Here is a 20856-nt window from a genome sequence, read left to right on the forward strand (position 1 = left end):
AACGGTGAAACGAATAGTGAAGGAACGAAGAAGTAAAGAGGGTGAAGACAGTGTGAAACGATGAAACGAATGGTGAAGAAGTGAAGAAGGAACAAAGGTGAAACAGTGAAGAAGAAACAAAAGTGAAGAAGGAAGTCAAGGAACGAAGTCTGAATGTTTGATGCAACGTTTTAGGATTTGAGTAATGTTTGTGTCTTTGTGACTTCTGAGATATTATTTATATATAATAATTTTATTTTATATTTTTTTTACTAGTAAAATACTATATTAACCCTTATATTTATGTTATACATATTATAAGTTATAAAAATATATAAGTAAAATTCTATATACCCGGGGATACGGGGACCCTGCGGGGCGGGGAGCAAAGTCTCCGTCCCCGAATTAGTTACAGGGTGTTTTTCATCCCCATCCCTGTTCCCGCGGAAAATTTTTCCCCGACCGCAGGCCTCCGAATGAGACAGTCCCCGCAAGGATCCCTGAGTTGCGGGGAGAATTGCCATGCCTAGTTGGAAGGATTCTTTGATCGGTACAAAATCAAAATGAAGACCAAAATTTTGGAAAACATGCCCACTTAATTATTTTTTCATGTATGTAATTCCTTCTGACTATAAGAAAAAAAATAATATATTTGATATATATTAAGAAAATTAGTTAATTTCATTAAATTGTGTCATTTTTAATTAAAAATATTTTTTTGAACTATCTTTCATTGAAACTTGATATCAAATCTAAAAAAATATTTAATTTTATTAAATAAAGAATATTTTAATGATATATAATCTCATTAAATAAGACTTCATTAGTTTAAAGTTGTTTATAGTTGAGATCATAAAATAAGATAATTTTATTGTTTATATTTGAGACCCAAAAAATACATTATATGTAAGTTTTGATCAAATCCAATATGCTAATGATTGAAATACCAAATTAGAAAAACAGACTGCACATAATTGTAATTAATTTGAATCTAAGACTAGTTATTAGTCGACCGAAAAGCTTAATTAGGAACTTGGTATACGAACACCAACCCACGTATAGACCATACATATATATCTCGCTTGGATATGATTGTATCATATTTTTCATGAGATAATATTTATTTGGAGAAGTAATTTTGCGATGTATATATGCATGCGTAACAGCGTTAAGGAGTTTGGAATTTAAGATACTTGTCGGGGATTGTGTTGGTGTCGATTTCAACTAACTCGATCGATCACTTTGAATTGTTAAGCATGGATGGATATATGCATACATAACACATACATAGAAATTAAAAGAAGGATGATGTGGAAAATAATAAGAATAGCAATGATGAGGAGAATAATAATGTGGCAAAAAAATAAAAGCTAATTAGGAATTGTGTGTGTATAACAATAACAAGGACGGGGGGTTCCAAATGATGAATATCCATGTGCTAGAGAAGATCAGCTCTAGATCTGCAGTTAATATGGTGAATCTTAATGCATAATAGAGAACGTGACATATGACGACTGTGCGGCGACTTCGGCCTGTAGGGTTGAGACAAGTATCAAACAAAGGTCTCACCAGATATGGAACCCTTTTTTTATATATTAATTAATGGAGTCGTAGTTGTGGACTTCTTACTAGCTACACACCCTTTTTCTACCCTGATAAATTCCAACATGATTGGCTGGATAGCATCCAAATTGATCTCCTTGTTCAATAAAAATAATACTCATGCTCCATAAGTCTTCGGTTTGGAAAAATCTCCCTGCTGTATCTGCATCTGCAGATGACAAAATTAAAGCATTATCTCTAGCTACTAGAGCAGAAAGAATAAGGGCTACCTATATAGCTAAGCTCGTGTCTTTTACTTAATATAATTGCACTTTGAATATATATATATATATAGAGAGAGAGAGAGGTTGATGGTTAAGAGAGAAAAAAATGCAGTAGGTTTCATCTTTTCTACTGATAAAATTAACATTTTGAATATATAAAAGTAAGATTTTAAATATAAACTATTGAATGAAAAAAATGTAATTAAAATGAAAGATTCTTGATAAAAAGATGGTCGATCAAACATATTTTTTTAAAAAAATCATCAATAAATTAAATCAATGAATATTTTATACCTATAAATAAAAAAAATTAAGTAAATATCATAATATAGAAGTGTTAGAGTTGGTGTCCCGAATTCTTGATCTAGCATGAAAGTTCATTGTGCAACCCACTTGATAAAGAAATAATTTGAGAGAAAATTTGGGGTCAATTGTAGTGCGGGAGAGGTATCAACCTTTATTATCAACTCATGGACTAGGGTTACTTATATACATAAATATATTGTGTTTCGGGGAGTTTGCATCATTAGATGCATTTCTTATTTTCTCTTGCACCATTCTTTGATATGGTGAATTAATTCCCAGGTCCTTCCTCATAACTTTTTGTAATTTGATTTTTTTACATAAATCTTGGTGTATTCTTTTTTTAAATTATTATTAGCAATTATTTTCTAACAATAGGTAAGTTATTCCCTTCTTATGTGTACATAAAAATGTATCTATCTGATATTCACCAAATGTATCTAATGATAAAACTACTTTTATATAAGAATTTAACTCCTCTTATTGTCTCTTTCACGATATATGCAGCAAAGAAAAAAGAAGTCTAACTCACATAAATGTTATAAGTTGCTGCTTTCTCTCTATACATATACTACATACTAGTATATATTTTAAAATGTACGTCTTACTTTCTTACTTTTATGTTACTTTCGTAGGACCCAAACTTGCGTTTCCATCGGGGCTAATTGACTATGAATTATATATTCAGTAAAATTAATGTGTGTTAGGTGGAACAAAAAGGAGGCATATTTTTATAGAGTACGTAAATGTTGGGAATGAAGCTCTTAATTGCCTAGAAAGTGTTAGTAATAGTATGAATTGGAGTCCAACGGAGTCCCAGCATGAAAGGAAGCAGCCATGAAATAATCTGCAGGCGTTGTGAAAATGACTAATGGTCCATTGTCTACGAGGAAGTTTACAATGACACTGCTAATAAATTAGTTGATTTGGACCTCCCTCCGACACGAAATTTGTTTTCTAAACCAGGGAATCTAGTAATTAATCTACTAATACGTGAGATAGGGGATATGTGTATGCTCTTCAAATTGTTAACAGCTAGCTAAGTGTGTCCACTCAAAGTGATCGAAACTAGTGAAGGGCCAAGACAATTGTCACTTGATCACGACTTTGTAAAATAAATCACTTGAATAACAATATATAATCAAAACAAAATAAATCTAAAATATATAGAATCATGGATATTGGTTACTTCAGTTTGCATGTTATTTATTTTTCTGCATAGTTTTTTTATAAGTTGACTACTCCAGCTAATAACACTGTCCAAATAAAAAGGCAAAGATAATAAGGGTAAACAATCACAACTTACAGAATTTTTTAACACATTCTAAGGGATAATTACACCAATATATATGAAAAAAGTACGAGATATGCACTGTTTTTGCACAAAACCAAGACTGTGTTTTCACTAAATCCAAAAGGCATTTCAAAAACATAGGCGATTATTGTTTGTCGGTAAAATCATAAAAAAATAAAGAATATAGACGAATAATTTTAAATTCTATTGTAAGTCTTCTTAATATTTTATAAAAAAACAGTAAATGAAAACTAAATATATTTAATTAATGCATTCTTTTGGTACAGTTTTTAATTAATTAATAAATAAATCCTATTAACTATATATGTATGGTTTAAAATCATAAAATACTTTTAATACTTTCTACATTAAGAATTTTTATAGTAACATATATTGTAAGAAGATAGAATTATTCTATAACAATTACAAATTTAATTGTATTTGGTTAACCATTAAAACGTGGGTTGACCTTGATTATTTGTGTCCTTGAATACTGTAATTATCTTTGAATTAGGGCTAACCATCACATTATCCATTTGGAGAAAAAATTAGTCCAAAGCCCTTGAAAAACGTAAGGAGATCAGTTGACAATGTTAAATTAAAAGAGGATAACTCTTGCATAGGGGTTGGAAATAAACCAAGATAAAATGGAATTTGCAATAGTTTTGTATCCCAATTAGAGGGGCATGAATCTTCTCAGAAGATATATGACCAATGATGACATGCCACGTGGTAGTTTTGTTCTAGTCATGCTAGGATTATGTCAAGAGATGTATATAATATTAAGTAGGTCGGATTAGACTAGGCATATTAATATTTGAAGATTCTGTTTCCCCCTCATCCTTCTACTTTTCCAATTTCTTTCATTTTTATATCCTTGTAATATTCCAGAAATATATATATATATATATATATATATATTGGAAGTGTCGTAGTCTCACTTTTATATCCATTATATATGCTTAACTTACATGCATGACCGATTCCTACCGTGTTCGTACACACGTTTCTGTTAACAAATACAAATCGGAAATACCCTTCATCAGAAAGTCCAAGTAGGGTTTCCAATCTGCACAAGCATGCCAGCCAATTGTCTCTGACTATGCATGCAATAATTTTGAATAGGTTTATCACAACACAAACACCCAAACACACTCACGCACACAAAGTGACAAAATTCGTTGTTAATGTCTTAATGCTTACTGTAATTGAAAAGCCAAAAAATGTACGTGGCCCAACAGTGTCCACATGCTATAACTCTTTGGTGCTTAATGATACATGTTCCAAGCTAGGTTTTTAAGATCACCACCTTAGTGCAATAAAATGATCAAAGTTTGTTTCTAGCTCCACTTGCCTTTGTATTCAGATCTTCGTAACTATGCGCTTGTCTATTTTCTTTTTTTTTTTATATATGTCGCTATAGCCTACAAAAGTTGCCTTTTTGTGTGGAAATTTCTAGGTCTCAATCATGTGTTCCTCTTCTTCACCCCCTCCCTCGATCCCAGCAAATAATTGCACACAAATGGCGTAACTTTATCCCTACTATACTGATAACGGGATCTGTGACCAACGCACATGTACGATAGATTAAAAAATGGTTATTGCATTCCCTATGTTGCATGTGTGAACCTGAAAACTCCTCAAAGGCTATGAATATGATGGACATAATAAGTTGTTTTATCCACCAATATCAGAAAACACATATGATAAAATCTATCACGCCTTTAATATTCTCTATATATGTATTCTCGCAATTGTACTTAGAACTTTTAAATTTGTTTACTATTCTTTCTTTCAATTGGTTTGTTTTCATGTTATATATTCCTCTTCTTCCTTTAAAATAACATAAGTCCAGCTCCATGCCAACCAGGCAATCTCGATCACAAACTTAGCAATAAGCGTTCCACAGTCATAATTCTACATTGGAACTCATCAAAGAATTAGTTACTTCATTACCATCATGTTACAGTAGTATGGTGTGCATAGATTTTGCTTTTTAAAATTGAAGGTTGAAATCCACTTGCAGTTATTGAGATATGAATATTAAAGAAGTCAATTGATTATATATATATATATATATATATATATATATAATCAATGATATATGACCCAATGAGTATTTTTAATTGACAATATACATTGAATTTATGAAAGATGATTTGATTTCAATTTTCATAAAATATATTCTTAAAAAGAGATAAATTAAATAACTTTAATTATGACTAAATTCCGAATAATGATTAGTTTTATAATTAATATGAAGGATTGAAGTTTGTAAAAATACTCAGTAGAGAATCAATTACAATAATTACAAAAAAGATTTAAATATATCTTTGGTCCGTAAGTTCATTTTTTTTTAATTTTTAGTCTACATAAGTTGATGTTTTTTTAACTTTAATTTCTATAAGTTTTATTGTAAATTTTTAGTGTGCATAAATTTGTGTTTTTTCAATTTTAATTTTTTTTATATTTTAATTTTTTTATAATCTTCGTAAATTTACACGCTTACACTTACGTGAATCAAAATTTTAAAAAATATAAATTTATAAGAACTAAAAATAAATAAAATATCATACAATGACAACAGTTGCAAAAGTGTCAACTTACAACTAAAATTAAAAAAAATAATTAAAAAAGATTAAAAATATATTTAAGATTATAAATAATAATAATAATAATAATAATAATATATGAATTGTTATGCAGTCAATACACCTAAATGACATTCTTCTTTTTTTTTTATCTCATTTCTTTTTATCATATCATAATTACTCGTTATAAATACTCTTTTTTTGGTATTGTATGAAAATAAAACAACAACTACAACCTAACAAAGGAAGTTCCTACTACATCACCATTAAAAGAAACTAAAAGAAAGCTTGTACACGAGTCCAAAATCACTAGACAGTCATTAGAGGAAGCTCCTCTCTTGGCCAGACCATCAGCACAATTATTCGCCTCCCTATAGGTATGCTAAAAGGTAATCACCCACGGTAAGTACAATTACTCTTCTCTCCCTTTTTCTTTATAGACGTAAATTAACTTTTAGTGTTCATAAATCATTTTTTGTCGATGATATGGGACATCACTAATGAAACATGCACCACGCCGCTGTATTATAACTTTATCAATTCCTTTCGTACCTTTTAAATAGGTTTATACAACAAGTAGAATTGTTAGTTCTATATTCCTGTTGTACGTACTCCCAATTTTGGAGAGTTTAATTAATTAGAGTAACTTTTAAGTAATTTATTCGGATTAGAAATGAAATGGAGAGGAAAGAAATAGAAATGATCCCATGTTACATGTATAGTAATAATGAAGGTGTGTGTTTTGTAAATGAGGTTTGAACAAAATTTACTGTTATTTTTTTAAGCTCCTATTTTTTTCTCTTTCTTAAAAATTAATTAATCATTAATTCAATCAATTTTTTTTTTGTTTTTGGTACAACTCATTTTTTATACAATTCAATCAAATAGTTCGTCTCTTAATATAAAAATTCTCATTAAATTTAATTAGTCCACAAAAATGTTGTTATTAGTTTTAAAAGGACTTCGTTTTACAATTGATTTTAAATCTAAAAATATGTCTGAATCCAACTAGAGAACAACCGTTGTTAAATGTCAGCAAATAAAGTTTGCATAACTTTTATACATTATGATATATTTTGTTGTTATTGTTTTTCATATATTTAACCTCGTCATCATATAACTAAACAGTTTTAGTTTAAGGGACTAAAACGAGTCTATTCTCAAAGGCTTTTCCTTTGGTGAGAGTTCTGTGTTCAGGGGGGCATTTGTGAGCATTGGGACGTGCACCAAACCATTGAAGTCACATGGACTTAGTCTCCGCATCATGCTTGAGCGTCATGAACTTTGAGTCTGTGAGTGACAACAATTGTTTTAGGAGGGGGGCAACATTGGAATTTTAAACATAAAATCATTATAGTATTGGGAGGGCATTATGGTAACTATATTATTTGGTAGAGTGTTGTGCTTGAGTTAGGGTTTTATCCGACACTACAATGATAGATGAAGCTCTATTGCATTTTCCGGCTTGTTTATCATCTGCGATCGCCGTAAGCGTAGAAGCTCCGTTCAGACGCGTTGAAGCGTAGAAGTAGTGTGCTTTCTCCAGGGGGCTTTTGCAGTCGCGTAAGTTGCTTTTTTCATTTATTGGTTTAGTTTGTTGAAGTATTTTGTACAATGAATTAGATGTTGGTATGGCATTATTCGAAGCGGATATCTTAGAGTTTCCTTTTTTTCGACTGAAATGTTACTCCTTCAGAATGATTGATGCACTTGGTAATAATATTTTGTTTTGGGTTTAGGGTTTGAACTAGTTTTGAAGGGTTTGTAGATGGAGTGATTTGTTCCTCAATTGGTTTAAGTTTTGTGTTGTTTTGTAATGTTAGAATTAAAACAAAATAAAGTAATGTAGAAACGTTTACAGGCTTTCCAGGAGGAAAAAAATGAATTGGTAATAAGAAAATGAGAATATGAATTTTTTTTTCAAAGCCTTATCCAATCGAATCCCTAATTTTAGTCATGACAAATTTTGGAGTACTAATATTTCCTTGCCTTTTTTATATTATTTAGCTGCAAATTTTACACTTTTTCTTGTATGTTGTTAATGCTAGCTGATGCACATAAACATTCACATCATGTGGTCATCTTCATATAAAATAACCAAGTATTTAAATTTAGTGGTGTTAAATGACATTTTTTAAAAAAAAATAGAAGCAGACACTCATGCATTTTTGTATTCTTCTACTTACATTTGTACTGTACCAAATTTTGTTGATGATCTTTTCACATGGAGTTTCCAAGATATAACATCTAGTAAGGATTTATTATGGTTAGAATGAAGACAATCCATGGGTCCATTGATTTCATAATCAACATATTATATTTTAACCTGTCTATATTATGTGTATTATGTCAACTGACCTTACATGTAGGAGGAATTTGATGAATTTTTTGTATTCTAGTTTCACTTTATCTGTTTTAGTTTAGAGTCTAGGATCTATGACCAAAGTTGACTACTTGGGAAGTGTAAGCTCGGTCTCTTGTTTTCGAGTTGGTGTACAGAGCCTGTTGGGTGTATTAGTTCTTAGAAGGTTCTCCGCTTCTGTGGATTTTTATTGGATTTGATCTGTTTTGGATAGGCTTCTTGGTTTACTGTACATGTTTAGTTGTAAAATATGTTTTATTAAATAAATAAAAATTGCAATTGTATGTGTTTGTTTTTTATTTAATAGTGTTAAAACCTCAATGCAAAATTAAATGTGTTTTTTTACTGTATCATTCATTTAATCCTATTGTTACAGGTTACTAAATGAAGAATTCTAGCTCTTCCGAGTCTAGCAATGTGACAGTGTCAATGAAAATGAATCACATATTGTGTTTATGCATGTGGCGTTTCATGCAAGCTTCATACATCAAAGAACCTCGGAAGGAAGTTTCTTAGTTGTGACTGATATGATGGGAGCACTAAGTTCTGCCGGTATTTTGCGTGGTGTGAATTGGGTGATGATGTTGATGACATGGACATATTGATAGCAATAGTTGGATCGCAATTGGCTTACATTATGGAATTACAAGATAGAAATGTGGAATTGAATGATGAATTAAATGAAGCAAGTAAGATGCTTGAAATGGTGAATGAATTGTTGGCGGTAGTGAGTAATCGAGTTGAAGATAATGTGGCTGAATGCAAGAAAATCAAGTTACTTGTGTTGTTCAAGGCGTGTATCTTGGTTGCAAAGAGTCCTTTATTTATTTTAAAGTTTTTATTATGGTGTTATGTCTTGTAATTCAGATTCGGGTTGATGTAGTTATTATGTTTGTGTATGAATGTTGTTATTTGTTGTTTTTGAGTTTGACTTGTTGTATATACATTTCTCTGTTGTTGTCAAAATTAAATTATACATTGTAGATTGGTAACAAGAAAAAAAGAAAATGCACGGAAAGAAAATTGTACAATGGTTTTTTACCGTATTGTTAGTCGTAAAATTTGTGTTTATTTTCGTTAACAAACATAATCCGATAAGTATATTTAAGAAATTAAACAATTCCTCCTTTAGAGACCTTTTATTCTCTTGATAGGCCTTTCCCCATGGACCTATGTGTTAAACTTCTATTAGTATCAAAGATCAATCACGAGAATAAATTATAAACAAAAGAGTGATAAGTTTCAATAATATTGACTATAATGATAATTCTAATATTATTTTGATAATAGTTCTAATAGAAATTTCGATGATAATTTTGATAGTAATTTCAATAATAATAAGAAATAAGGATTGTAATAGTAAAAGTTTTGAGAAGAAATGAGATTTAAAAAAGTAAGGTTAGAAATTGAAAAAAGTAAAAGGATGTAGAGGAAAATAAAATCTAGAATTGAAATGTTGGTTGAAAATATTATCCTAACTTGTCAATCCGTAAATATCGTGTGAACTTATGAGCTTCGCGTGAACTTAAGAGGATATAAGGGTGTTACATGCTCCAACTCTTATTGCAATGGTACAAACTAGTACTTAACGATAATTTCTAACTACTCATAACTTCCTAAATAACTTTCAGTCGTCATCTTCATCGTTGATGACTTTTTATCTTCAATCTTCATCCTAGATAACTTATATCTTCAATCTCCATCGTTGATATCTTTTAGTGTCTTGATGTTTTTTAAATCTTCATCCTTGGCCAACATGTTATATTTGAAGCAAAAATTGTACACCTTCAAGATGTCAACATGGAGATCATTGGAGGATCACTTGAATGATTTCAATAAGATCATTCTTGATCTAGAGAATATTGAAATCAAGATTGATGTTGAAGATCAGGCATTGCTTCTACTCAGGTCACTACTAAGTGAATTTGATAATCTTTCAGACACATTCATCTATGGCAAAGATACATTGTCATTGGAGGAGGTCCAAGTTGCTTTTTCTATGAAGGAATTAAAGAAAATGTGTAAAGGAAGAAGAGATCAAGTGGGTAAAGGATTGTACATAGAGGGCATGTCACAAAAAAGGCATTCTAAGATCAAGAAAGGATCAAGATCTAAGTCAAGAGATGGAAACAAGAGAATGTGTTTCATTTGTGGGAGTGAGGATCATATCAAGAAAGAGTGCCCTGAATACAAAAAGAAAAAGAAGAGTAGGGAACAAAAGAATCAAAGTGGTGATGCAGATGTGGTTTCAGAAGGCTATGAAAGTGTTGAAGTTATGTGTGTTTCAGTAGAAAAGACTCATCATGAATGGGTTCTTGACTTTGGATGTTCATTCCACATATGTCCTAATAAGGACTGGTTTGTCTCTTACACTAAAAACCATGGAGGACAAGTGTTGTTGGGGAATAATAAAGCATGTAAGGTGGTTAGAATTAGTTCCATAAAAATGAAACTTGTATATAGGGTAACTAGGATATCTTGCAAGGGGTAAGACATGTACTTGAATTGAAGAAAAATTTGACTTTTCTTAGAATGCTTGATGCAAAAGACTACGAGTATAAGGTAGGAGGTGGAGTTTTGAAAGTCAAAATGGGTTCCATGGTGATTATGAAGGGAAACTTGGTACATAGGTTGTATTTGCTCCAAGGAAATACTCTAGTGGGTATAGTTGCTACAGTTTCTGAAGAAAATCAATCCCAAGCAAGCCTTTGGCACAAAAGGCTTGGCCATATTAGCGAAGGAGGTTTAAGGGAGTTGAGCAAGCAGAAGCTATTGTAAAAGACAACATTAAAGCATTGGAGGTTTGTTAACACTACATCTTTGGGAAAGCAAAAAGGCTGAAATTTGCTATTGTTATTCATCATACAAAAGGTACCCTTGATTACATTCATAGTGACTTGTGGGGGTCATCAAGAGTTCCTTCACATAGTGGAGCAAAGGACCTCTTATCTTTCATTGATGATTTCTCTATAAAGGTATGAAGTGAAAAAAATACCAAGAAGGGGGGTTGAATTGGTTTTTGAAAAGCTTTTAATTACTTTTGAAAAAGAAGAAAGAGACTTCTAGTGAATTTTTAAATAGAACAATTTTAGCTTAAAGGCAATCTTGAACTTAGATTAGAAATGCAAATTAATTAAGATGAAAAAAAAATAGTTCTTGAAAAAACAATTCTTTTATGGACCAACGCGTTTATTTCAAAGATCAGATTAAAATGAGAACACTTTTTGTCAAAAACCAATTTGTTTATGTTAGTTAAGATGTACAATAACAATTTAAGTGTTTTTTAGTTAAAACCTAATTTCAAATCTATGCCAAAGCAAACTAAAAGAGATAGGGGAAAATAATGCTCACATAATTTTATATTACTTCACCCAAACCTTTGAGATACATCTAGTCCTCAACCTTCATGAAGAGATTTCCACTAACATAACTAGTTCACAACTTGACTAGCAACCATTGGATTTCATAATCTTGCCAGTTCCCCATTAGACATCAAACCTAACCTCTCTTAGGCAACCTACACCATTAGATTTCACTCTTACTAGATACTTTTGGGTTTTACAAAAATAGGGTCTGCAATTTTTCTGCTCAAAGAACATATATTTCTCCTCACAAGAGGGATTTCACTCAGGAATGTGGTTCCATATTTCTAACTAAGGTTATTATAAGTTATAGAGCTCAATACAAAAGTGGGTAACTCTCATAAAGAGGGTTGAAGCTATAACATGAATTTCTCACACATAGATTTTGTTCAAGATATTGATGAGATAAAGGGCTTCAACTTGGTTCTTCATAGCCTTTGAAAGTGCCTTAAAAAGATGTCAAACATACCATTGAAGAGGGTTCCACACAATTGTCATACTTCTGGAACAAGCAATATCACTTTCAAACTGTAATGATGTGACAACTGTCAAAACCATTATGAGGAACCATTCTGAAGAATCTTTCTGATGGGTATTATGAGGAACCATCATAATAGCCATTCTGATGTTTAATTAGAATGAACCAATGCTTGATAAATTCCTTTGATGAAGTTCAGATTGATGTTCCATTCTGATGTAGTGTGACTTCATCACTTTTAACACTTCTTCATAACTTTAAGCAATCTAAACTTGATTACTTCAAAAAGGCTGAGTAGAAATACAGTTGCTAGTGTGTTAGTGTTTTGTCCATGGTCAAGTTGATTGGTTTTCTTCAATCATTCTTCCCATCAGTGCTTCTTATGGACAACTTTATCATTCAACAGTCTTGCATATTTTTATGCAAACATTTGTTCCCTTCTGATGTGCCTTCAATGATTGTGGCGACATATGGAAAAGGAAGAACTATGAGATTTCAGTCTTCTCATGTTGTTTAAATAATTCATTCTGAGTCTTTCGGAACTATTCTGATGTTCAGGAACTCAATGTCTTGGTCTTCATTATTCTGATGTTGACTTTGCACAAATTCATTTTCAACCATGATGCTCTTCATGTAGCCTTAAATGATCTTTCTATGTAAGGCCTTGTTGTTTAGTATTTTGCAAAGAAAAAAGTACTCAAAGTGAAACAGACTTCATTATTATAGTGGGATTCTTGAATTCTACTAAGTTCTCAACTCTAATAATAGTTCACTAAACGTTTCTGAGCATCATTTTGAGTACCTTAGAATGAAATACCATCTCTTCTTCTCAAAGTAATAAACACTTAAGCAGAATGTTAGTCATCACTTAACTCCATTATTCTTTCAATTTGCATTGTTAATGGTTTATCATAATTAAAACCAGGGATGTGGATTCCAACAAGGTATGAGTTTATATTCGTAAGAGCAAGGATGAGTCATTTGCAAAATTTAAGGAATGGAAGAGTCTAATATAAACCCAAATTGGTAGAAAAATCAAGAGACTTAGAACTCATAATGGGTTGAAATTTTGATCTGAAGAGTTTGATAAATTTTGCAAGGAAAATGGGATTACTAGGCACAAGACAGTTAGAGGAATTCCTCAACAAAATGGGCTTACTGAAATGATGAATAGGATAATCATGGAGAGAGTTAGGTTCTTGTTTTCTAATGCTAACTATGCATAACATTTTTGGGTTGAAACAATAATGACAATTGCTTATTTGATCAATAAAAACCCCTTTATTGCTATTGGGATGAAGACAATTGAGGAAATGTGGTCTGTTCATCCTCCAAGCATGGAAAATCTGAGACTATTTGGGTGTGTGGTCTATGCTCATGTAAATCACGGAAAGCCTTAACCAAAGGCTCTAAAATGCATGTTTTTGGGATACCCTCAAAGTGTAAAATGGTTCAAATTGTGTTGCATGGAAAAGGGGCAACCCAAGGTACTGATAAGTAGGGATGTTGTGTTTAGGGAATAAAAAATGCATTACTCCAATGAGGACTCAAGTCATCAACATCAAAAGTTGGTAGGTGATTGATGTGCCATCATTTTCTTCTATTTTCTAAACCCTTTTTGCACCATTTTAATTATTGATTGGTCTTAATTGTCAATTAATTAGGCAGTTTTATTATTTGGGCCCATTCAGCCAATTTGATGTTTTTAATCTAATTTCAGGAATTAATGAAGCATTGGGCTTGAATCTAGCATTGGGCTTGAATCTAGAATTGGGCTTGGACTTGAAGAGGGCAGACTAATTTATTCTATAAAATTAGATCTTATCTTATCTAGATATTATTTAGATTTGATCTCATCTAGATATTATTTCATCTAGATCTTATCTTATCTTATCTTATCTAGATTTGATTTGATTTTACTTATGGGCTTGGATTTAAAACATATTTGTAAGCTTTGGGGCTGAAAAAAAACTATATAACAGCACCAAGGTTCTAGTTTAGGGAGCCCCCTCTCTCCCTCGCGGGAGACTCTCTCTCTCTCCTCTCTCTCTTCTATTTCTTCGTTTTTAGTTTTAGTCTCTCTTCTCTTTCTCTTTTATTTTCGTTTTTTTTCAATTCCAGTTCAGACTTTTAGTTTTATCAATAAAATTTCATTCTCTATTTGATTAATGGAAGGCTAAGTCCGCAGCGTTTTTTTCCCTTGAGGATCAAGCACAGTTCTCTTTGAGGTTCTATTATTACTGTTAAATTCTGTTTAGTTTTTCCTCTTCACTAATTACTGTGAATTTGTTGCTTTTAATTCATGCATGCTTAGTGCTTGATTAATTGTCTCTGCGCTTAATTTACGTTCATGCTTAATGATCGTTTATGAGTAATTGGTGTATGTGATGCTTAATCACATAATGAATGCCTTATGTTGAATTTCGCTTAGTAATTTAATTTAGGATTGGATTAAGTGGTTAAACTGATAAAGGATAAACTCTCGTAACCTAGGATAAGAGACTTGCTTGTGAATCAAGGGGAAGCAACGTGTTTTAATTCTGATATTTTCTAATTCACATATATTCGCTGTTTAATTTACAAAAGCAAACAACCCCCCCCCCCCCATCGTTACTGTTACTGTTACTGCTAGTATATTATGAACATTTGGCTTGTCACTGCTCGTTGGGAAACGACCTAGGATCACTTCCTAGTTACTACATTTTAATGTTTATTTGATTCGGGTACGGCCTCGATCAGTGATGAAAGGGTTCAGTTGAAGGTGGAGCCTTTGCAAAAATTCACAGTCTAAGAGACTAGTACAAAATTTGAAATTGATCAATAAAAGCATATTGAAGATCTTACTTGGGATCAACGAGACTGTCTCTTGGCTCGAGATAGAGACCAAAGAACCATTAAAGCACCAAATAGATTTGGATATGCTAATATGGTTGCCTTTTCTCTTATTGCAACATAGGAACTTGAAGGAGACCAGTTTGAAAGCTATGATGAAGTTGTAAATAACAAAAAATCTCAAAATTGGATTGCAACCATGAATGATGAATTGAGTTCTTTATATAAGAATGTATATTCAAGCTTAAGGAAGGAATTCCAGGGGTGGAACAAGCTAGATTCAAAGAAAGATTGATGCCAAGAGGTTTCACACGGCATGAGAGAATCGACTACAATTAAGGTTTTGTCAAAAAAGGTGAAGAAGGCAATGTTTTCTTGCTAAAAAGGTCCCTTTATGGCCTTAAGCAATCACCTCTTCAGTGGTACAAAAGGTTTGGTACTTTCATTTTAAAAAATTGCTTTAAAAGGCATGAGTATGATGGTTGTGTTTACTTGGAGAAAACTGAGTGTGATGCTATTGTCTACTTACTCCTCTATGTAGATGATATGCTACTTGCTTGCAACAACAAGGAAGAAATTAAAAGGTAAAGGTGATGCTTGAGAGTGAATTCGAAATGAAGGATACAAGGGTTGCTAGTAAGATTCTAGGCATGTAGATCTTAAGGGACAAGTCCAAAGGAACCTTATTCATCACTCAGAAAAACTATATAGCTAAGATTTTGAAAAGGTTCAACATGGATATGTTTTAGGCAATGTTGACTCCTATGAATTAGCATTTTAAGCTCTCCTATCAGGATTCACCAAAGACTGAAGACGAGGTTTCTTGTATGAAAAAAGTTACATATACAAATGCAATAGGAAGCCTCATGTATGAAATGGTTTGTACTCGCCCATATTTGGGATATGCCATGAGTAAGGGTGGAAATAGGCAGGATTTCCCATCAGGGGCCTATGACTTGGCTTGTTTAAGGCCTGACTTAGGTCATCTCATTTAACAAAATAAGACTAAGCTCAAACTTTTTAAAAAGCCTATTTAGTTAAATAGGTTAGATCACAGGCCTTAAAAAAGCCTATTAAGTCTGACAGTCCAACCCATTTAGTAATAATATTTATAATAAAAATATTATTATCAATATGATAGATTTATATTATAATTATTTCATTTAAATTACAAAATTATTGTAGTAGTTTGATGATTTGAATAATTTTAATTAATGTTTGAAATAGGTTAATTCGTATAAGCATACATGGAAAACAAGAATATGAACTCTTCTCTTTTGGTGAGAGTTAAAAGACTTTGGTAGCATGTCACATATAATATTTGTAGGTAAATTTTGCCTATATCTTGTGGTTTAAATTTGTCTTATTGTTTTGATGAAAATCTTTGGTTTTGTTTAAAAAATAATATTTTCTCCACTTATTAATATGAAACATGCCTTCTCTTTTGGTTAAAAGACTTTGGTTTTGTTTTAATGAGTTAACGGGCCTAATAGACTTATACAAAGGCCATGCTAAGGCCTAAAATAGGCTCGTGAAGGGTAATAGGCTTAAGCTTGGACTATAAAAATATAAAACAACCTAAATCAGACTTAGGTAGGGTCTGGTCCATCCCAGCCCAACCCATTTTCATCCCTAGTCATGAGTTTGGTCAACGGTACATGGGAAAACCAGGAAAACTACTTTGGGAAGTTGTGAAGTGGATTTTCATATAATTGAAAGGAATATCTAAAATTGGCTTATTGTATTTAAGGCATGGAGGCAATTCAAGTGTCTGGGTTTGTTGATTCAAATTGTGGTAGTTGTTTGGACACTAGAAGGTCTTTAACATGATATGTTTTTAAGTTTTATGTTAACATTGTGAGCTGAAAGTGTAATCTCAAACATGTGGTATCCTTATCCACTACAAAAGCTAAATTTATTGTTGTTATCGAAGCAATTAAGGAGGCAATATGGATGAAAGGAATGACCATGAGTTTGAGAGGAAAGCATATACCCTAAGGTGTTTTCTAACAATCAAAGTGGTATACACTTAGCCAGAAATCAAGTGTACCATAAAAGAAAAAAACATATAGATGATATAAGCTCAATTTCGTGAGGGAAATTATGACAAAAAGGGAGATAAATTTGAAGATTAGCACTAAAGACAATCCAACTGACATAACCAAAGCACTACCAATGCCTAAGTTCAAACATTATTTGAAAATTCTGGAGGTTGTGGAAGATAATTAAAGTCAATCCAAGGTGAAGAAATTTTTAATAGTCGGCTTAGGACTTTATGTCTTAGGGTGTTAGCTTAGTGAAGTTTCTGTTATATCCTTATAACCTAATGTAACTAAATTAGTTGGCATATTAGATAAGTTATTAAAGCTCTATAAAGCTTGTATTTGTTCTAATTGAATTTCTTGTGGTTTCCATAATCATTTTTGTTTTGTTTTGCAGAGATCTAATTCTATAATAGTTACAATATTTGTATTTTAACTTTTACATCAATAATTGTTTTTTATCCATTCCTTGTTAATTATTAGCATTGGAGTTTAGACTTCGACTATTTAACAATCAAGGTAAATATTAAGACCTTAGTCCATGAGCGTTTTCCTGACCTAAACCCGTGAAAATCAAACCTAGGTTCAACTACCTTAATGGGATGAGATCAAAATTGATAGCTTAACAAACATCTGAGGATAAAATAAATGGATTTTTCTACAATTGCTTAATAATGGGGCAGGTGTTAGTAACAAGATACTTGTGTACCCATAGGAAACTGTAATAATTGGTTCAGTATAACATTAGTTATCATGACTACTAGCATCCCTTAGCCGTTGAGCGTACCATTGTTTCTCCCAAAACAAAGAAAGGAAAAGAAAAAAAAATTGTGCACGGCAGGATTTTAATAGTATCCCATAAAAATAAGCCCCGCTTAAGTAACAAAAAAAGCTCCTCTAGATAGCTTTTTTAAATGTTATTTAAATTTTATTTTTCTACTTGTTAAATAGGATATTTACTTATATTTTTAAGAGCTTTTATATAGGAAGACTATTTAGCACAGGATACCTCAATGCTGAGGAGAATTACAGGTACACAACCCACTTAAGAGGCGTTTAAGACTTGAAGTGCATGGGAAAATGAGTTTGTTTGTAAGTAAATTTTAAAATAGTTTTATATACATTTTTAAAATTAAGAAAAAAAATTTGTAAATTTAATTTTTTAATTTAGAAAATACTTCGTTGTTTCTATCGCCACCACCCCTACATCATCACTCTATTAGTATTATTGTCGTCACCACCACTACCTTTACCATTATTGTTGTCGTCAATATAATTATTATTATTATTATCATCATTAATATTGTATATCTTTATTATTGTTATTGTGATATTTGTTTGTGTTATTTTTTTAAAAATATATAATTTTGTTGTACAAATTTATATTTTTTCAAAAGTTTTTAATATTCTTATTACTATTTTTTAGCATGTTAATTCTTTTTTGCTTTTAATTATTTTTATGTGTCAATAGATTTTTATATTAATTAAAACTAGTTTTATACAAATGAAAAACCACCTCCTTGAAGGGGGCCTAAGTTTTTATACATCTTCAACTTACAGTCATAAATAAAAGTTTGATTAGTCAAGATTTTTAAACTTTTTAGATATTCGACTTTTAATTCCTAAAAGAAATTTGAACCCAATTATTTTATTTATTTAATGGGTTTCAGGAAATAAAAATCAAAATTTTAAAAGGCTTAAGGACCTTAAGCCATCAAAATTTTGTTCAAAACTAAAAATCAAATTTTAAAAAATTTTAAAAATTAAAAACATAATTAATCCTAAATTTTTACATTTCTTAAATTAATTTTTGAAATATATGAAATGATTTTCATAAATTTAATTTATTTTCAGGATGCTTTCAATATATTTTGGATATTAAATTTAAAAATTCTTCAATTATAACTAAAAATATTATTTGAAAATTATTTTTCAGAATGTACTTAATTTATTCTAGAGATTAATTTCTGGAAAACCTCTAAATTCCTAAAAGTATTTTTCAAACATGCATTAATTTTCGAAACGTATGGTTATACATTCCAGAACATGATAAGTTCTTATAATATTCGTTGTTTGATTGTTGGTCAAAATAATATAATATAAGAATTACTTCATGTTCTTATATTATTCATTTTTTTATGCACACTAGATAATTCTTACGTAATATATATGATATTGTTTTTTTTTTTAAAGGAGATCAAATATTACCCGGATATGACACACACTTTATTTTCTAAATCATAAAAGGTAACTAAAAAATTGATGACACAATCAAATATTACATCATAAATTATAATATTATTAACATAAGATGTCTCAAATAGTATATATAATTTTTAGAATAAAAAAAATTATTTCCTGAAAGTAAGAGTGCTGAAAATTTGGTACTAAAAAATAAAAAATCAAATTTAGTTTTTAATAATATAATAAATTAGTCATATAAATAATTTAATGATAAATTTATCCTTAAATTTTATAATTTAATTATCAAATTTATCATAAAAATATAACTTATTATCATATTAGTCCTTAAATATTATAATTTATTATTTACTTTTTATAATTTATGGACTAAATTTATACTTTTAATCTTTTAAGGATCAATTTATCATCACATTACACTTTTGGGGAAAATTTAACTATTTACAATATAATTTTTATAAACTTTTCACAATATAATATCTACCAATTCTTTGAAACATTTTCTAAATGTTAGTTTTCTTAAATATTTTATAAAAAAATATAAAAACATGAAGATTTTTTTTAAAAAAAAATCAATTTTAGATATAATTATTATAAATAAAAATGTTTTTTTAAGTGTATAATATAATTAAATACTCAAAACTCAAATTCAAAATTATAACGTGAATTCATTCAATTTTGATATAATTTTTTTAATACATATTTCCTGAGTTCAACTATAGCTTTGGGCACGCATTTTTAAGGGATAGCTATTCTCACCTCTCAATTACTATTCTCGCCTCCTTGTTGTCATTGTATTTTATATTCTTAAAATATCCTTACACAACCAAATCATATTTTTATTTATTATTTTTTTAGTCACCACTAATCACAATATAAATATGATTCTGTTTACTACTATACAATAAAATTATAATTATATTTCTATTGTGTAATATACAACTAAAAAATGATTGTCATACAACGTTAAATGAAATCAAATTTGCATTGTGATATTTTAAAATTATTTTATTTTTAGTATATTAGTTTAAATTTTTTGTTTTTAAAGTTATTTTTTTTAATGAAAATAATTGTTAAATGTTTTATATTTTAATAAATATAAACCGTTAATGCATATGAATCGATCCAATGCATTATTGATTATTTTTATAGCAAACCTGAACCGTTTCTTTTTCTTTTCCAACCAGGACAACTATTTTAATTATGACATGACGTGTTTACATATAAAAAATATTTTATGAACACAAATAATTAGAAATAAGATTTTATAGATAAAAGTTAGATATATAAATACTATAATAATAATTTAATATCATAATTTACTCATAATTAATTAGTGTATTTATTAATTCTTTAATTAGTTATTAAAAAATATAAAAATATATGAAAAAACTAATTTTCATTTTCAACGGAAAAAAGTTATTAGATTTTTTTAATTAGTACATCACACTTTTCAATAAATAATAAATAAATATCTAACAGCATCATATCTTATCTGTGAACCACTTTTGCCTTCCAAATAAAATATCTTATCTCTAAACCATTAAGATGACCTAATTGTGAGAATTTGCAGTAAGATGCATGA

At 30.2% G+C, this 20856-nt stretch overlaps 1 long non-coding RNA gene across 2 annotated transcripts; it reads left to right on the plus strand.

Moving 5' to 3' along the window:
- The first annotated feature begins 6228 nt into the window (after nucleotides 1-6228).
- LOC114417826 lies at nucleotides 6229-9284 on the plus strand. Of its 2 annotated transcripts, XR_003667941.1 has the most exons (3): nucleotides 6229-6395; nucleotides 7191-7556; nucleotides 8732-9284. It is a non-coding gene; the product is annotated as an uncharacterized LOC114417826 (long non-coding RNA). The 2 variants fall into 2 exon arrangements; XR_003667940.1 differs by lacking the exon at nucleotides 6229-6395 and having other exon boundaries at nucleotides 6824-7556.
- The last annotated feature ends 11572 nt before the right edge of the window (nucleotides 9285-20856 follow it).

The sequence above is a fragment of the Glycine soja genome, chromosome 7 (genome assembly GCF_004193775.1).
Source record: "Glycine soja cultivar W05 chromosome 7, ASM419377v2, whole genome shotgun sequence".
Lineage (NCBI taxonomy): Eukaryota > Viridiplantae > Streptophyta > Magnoliopsida > Fabales > Fabaceae > Glycine > Glycine soja.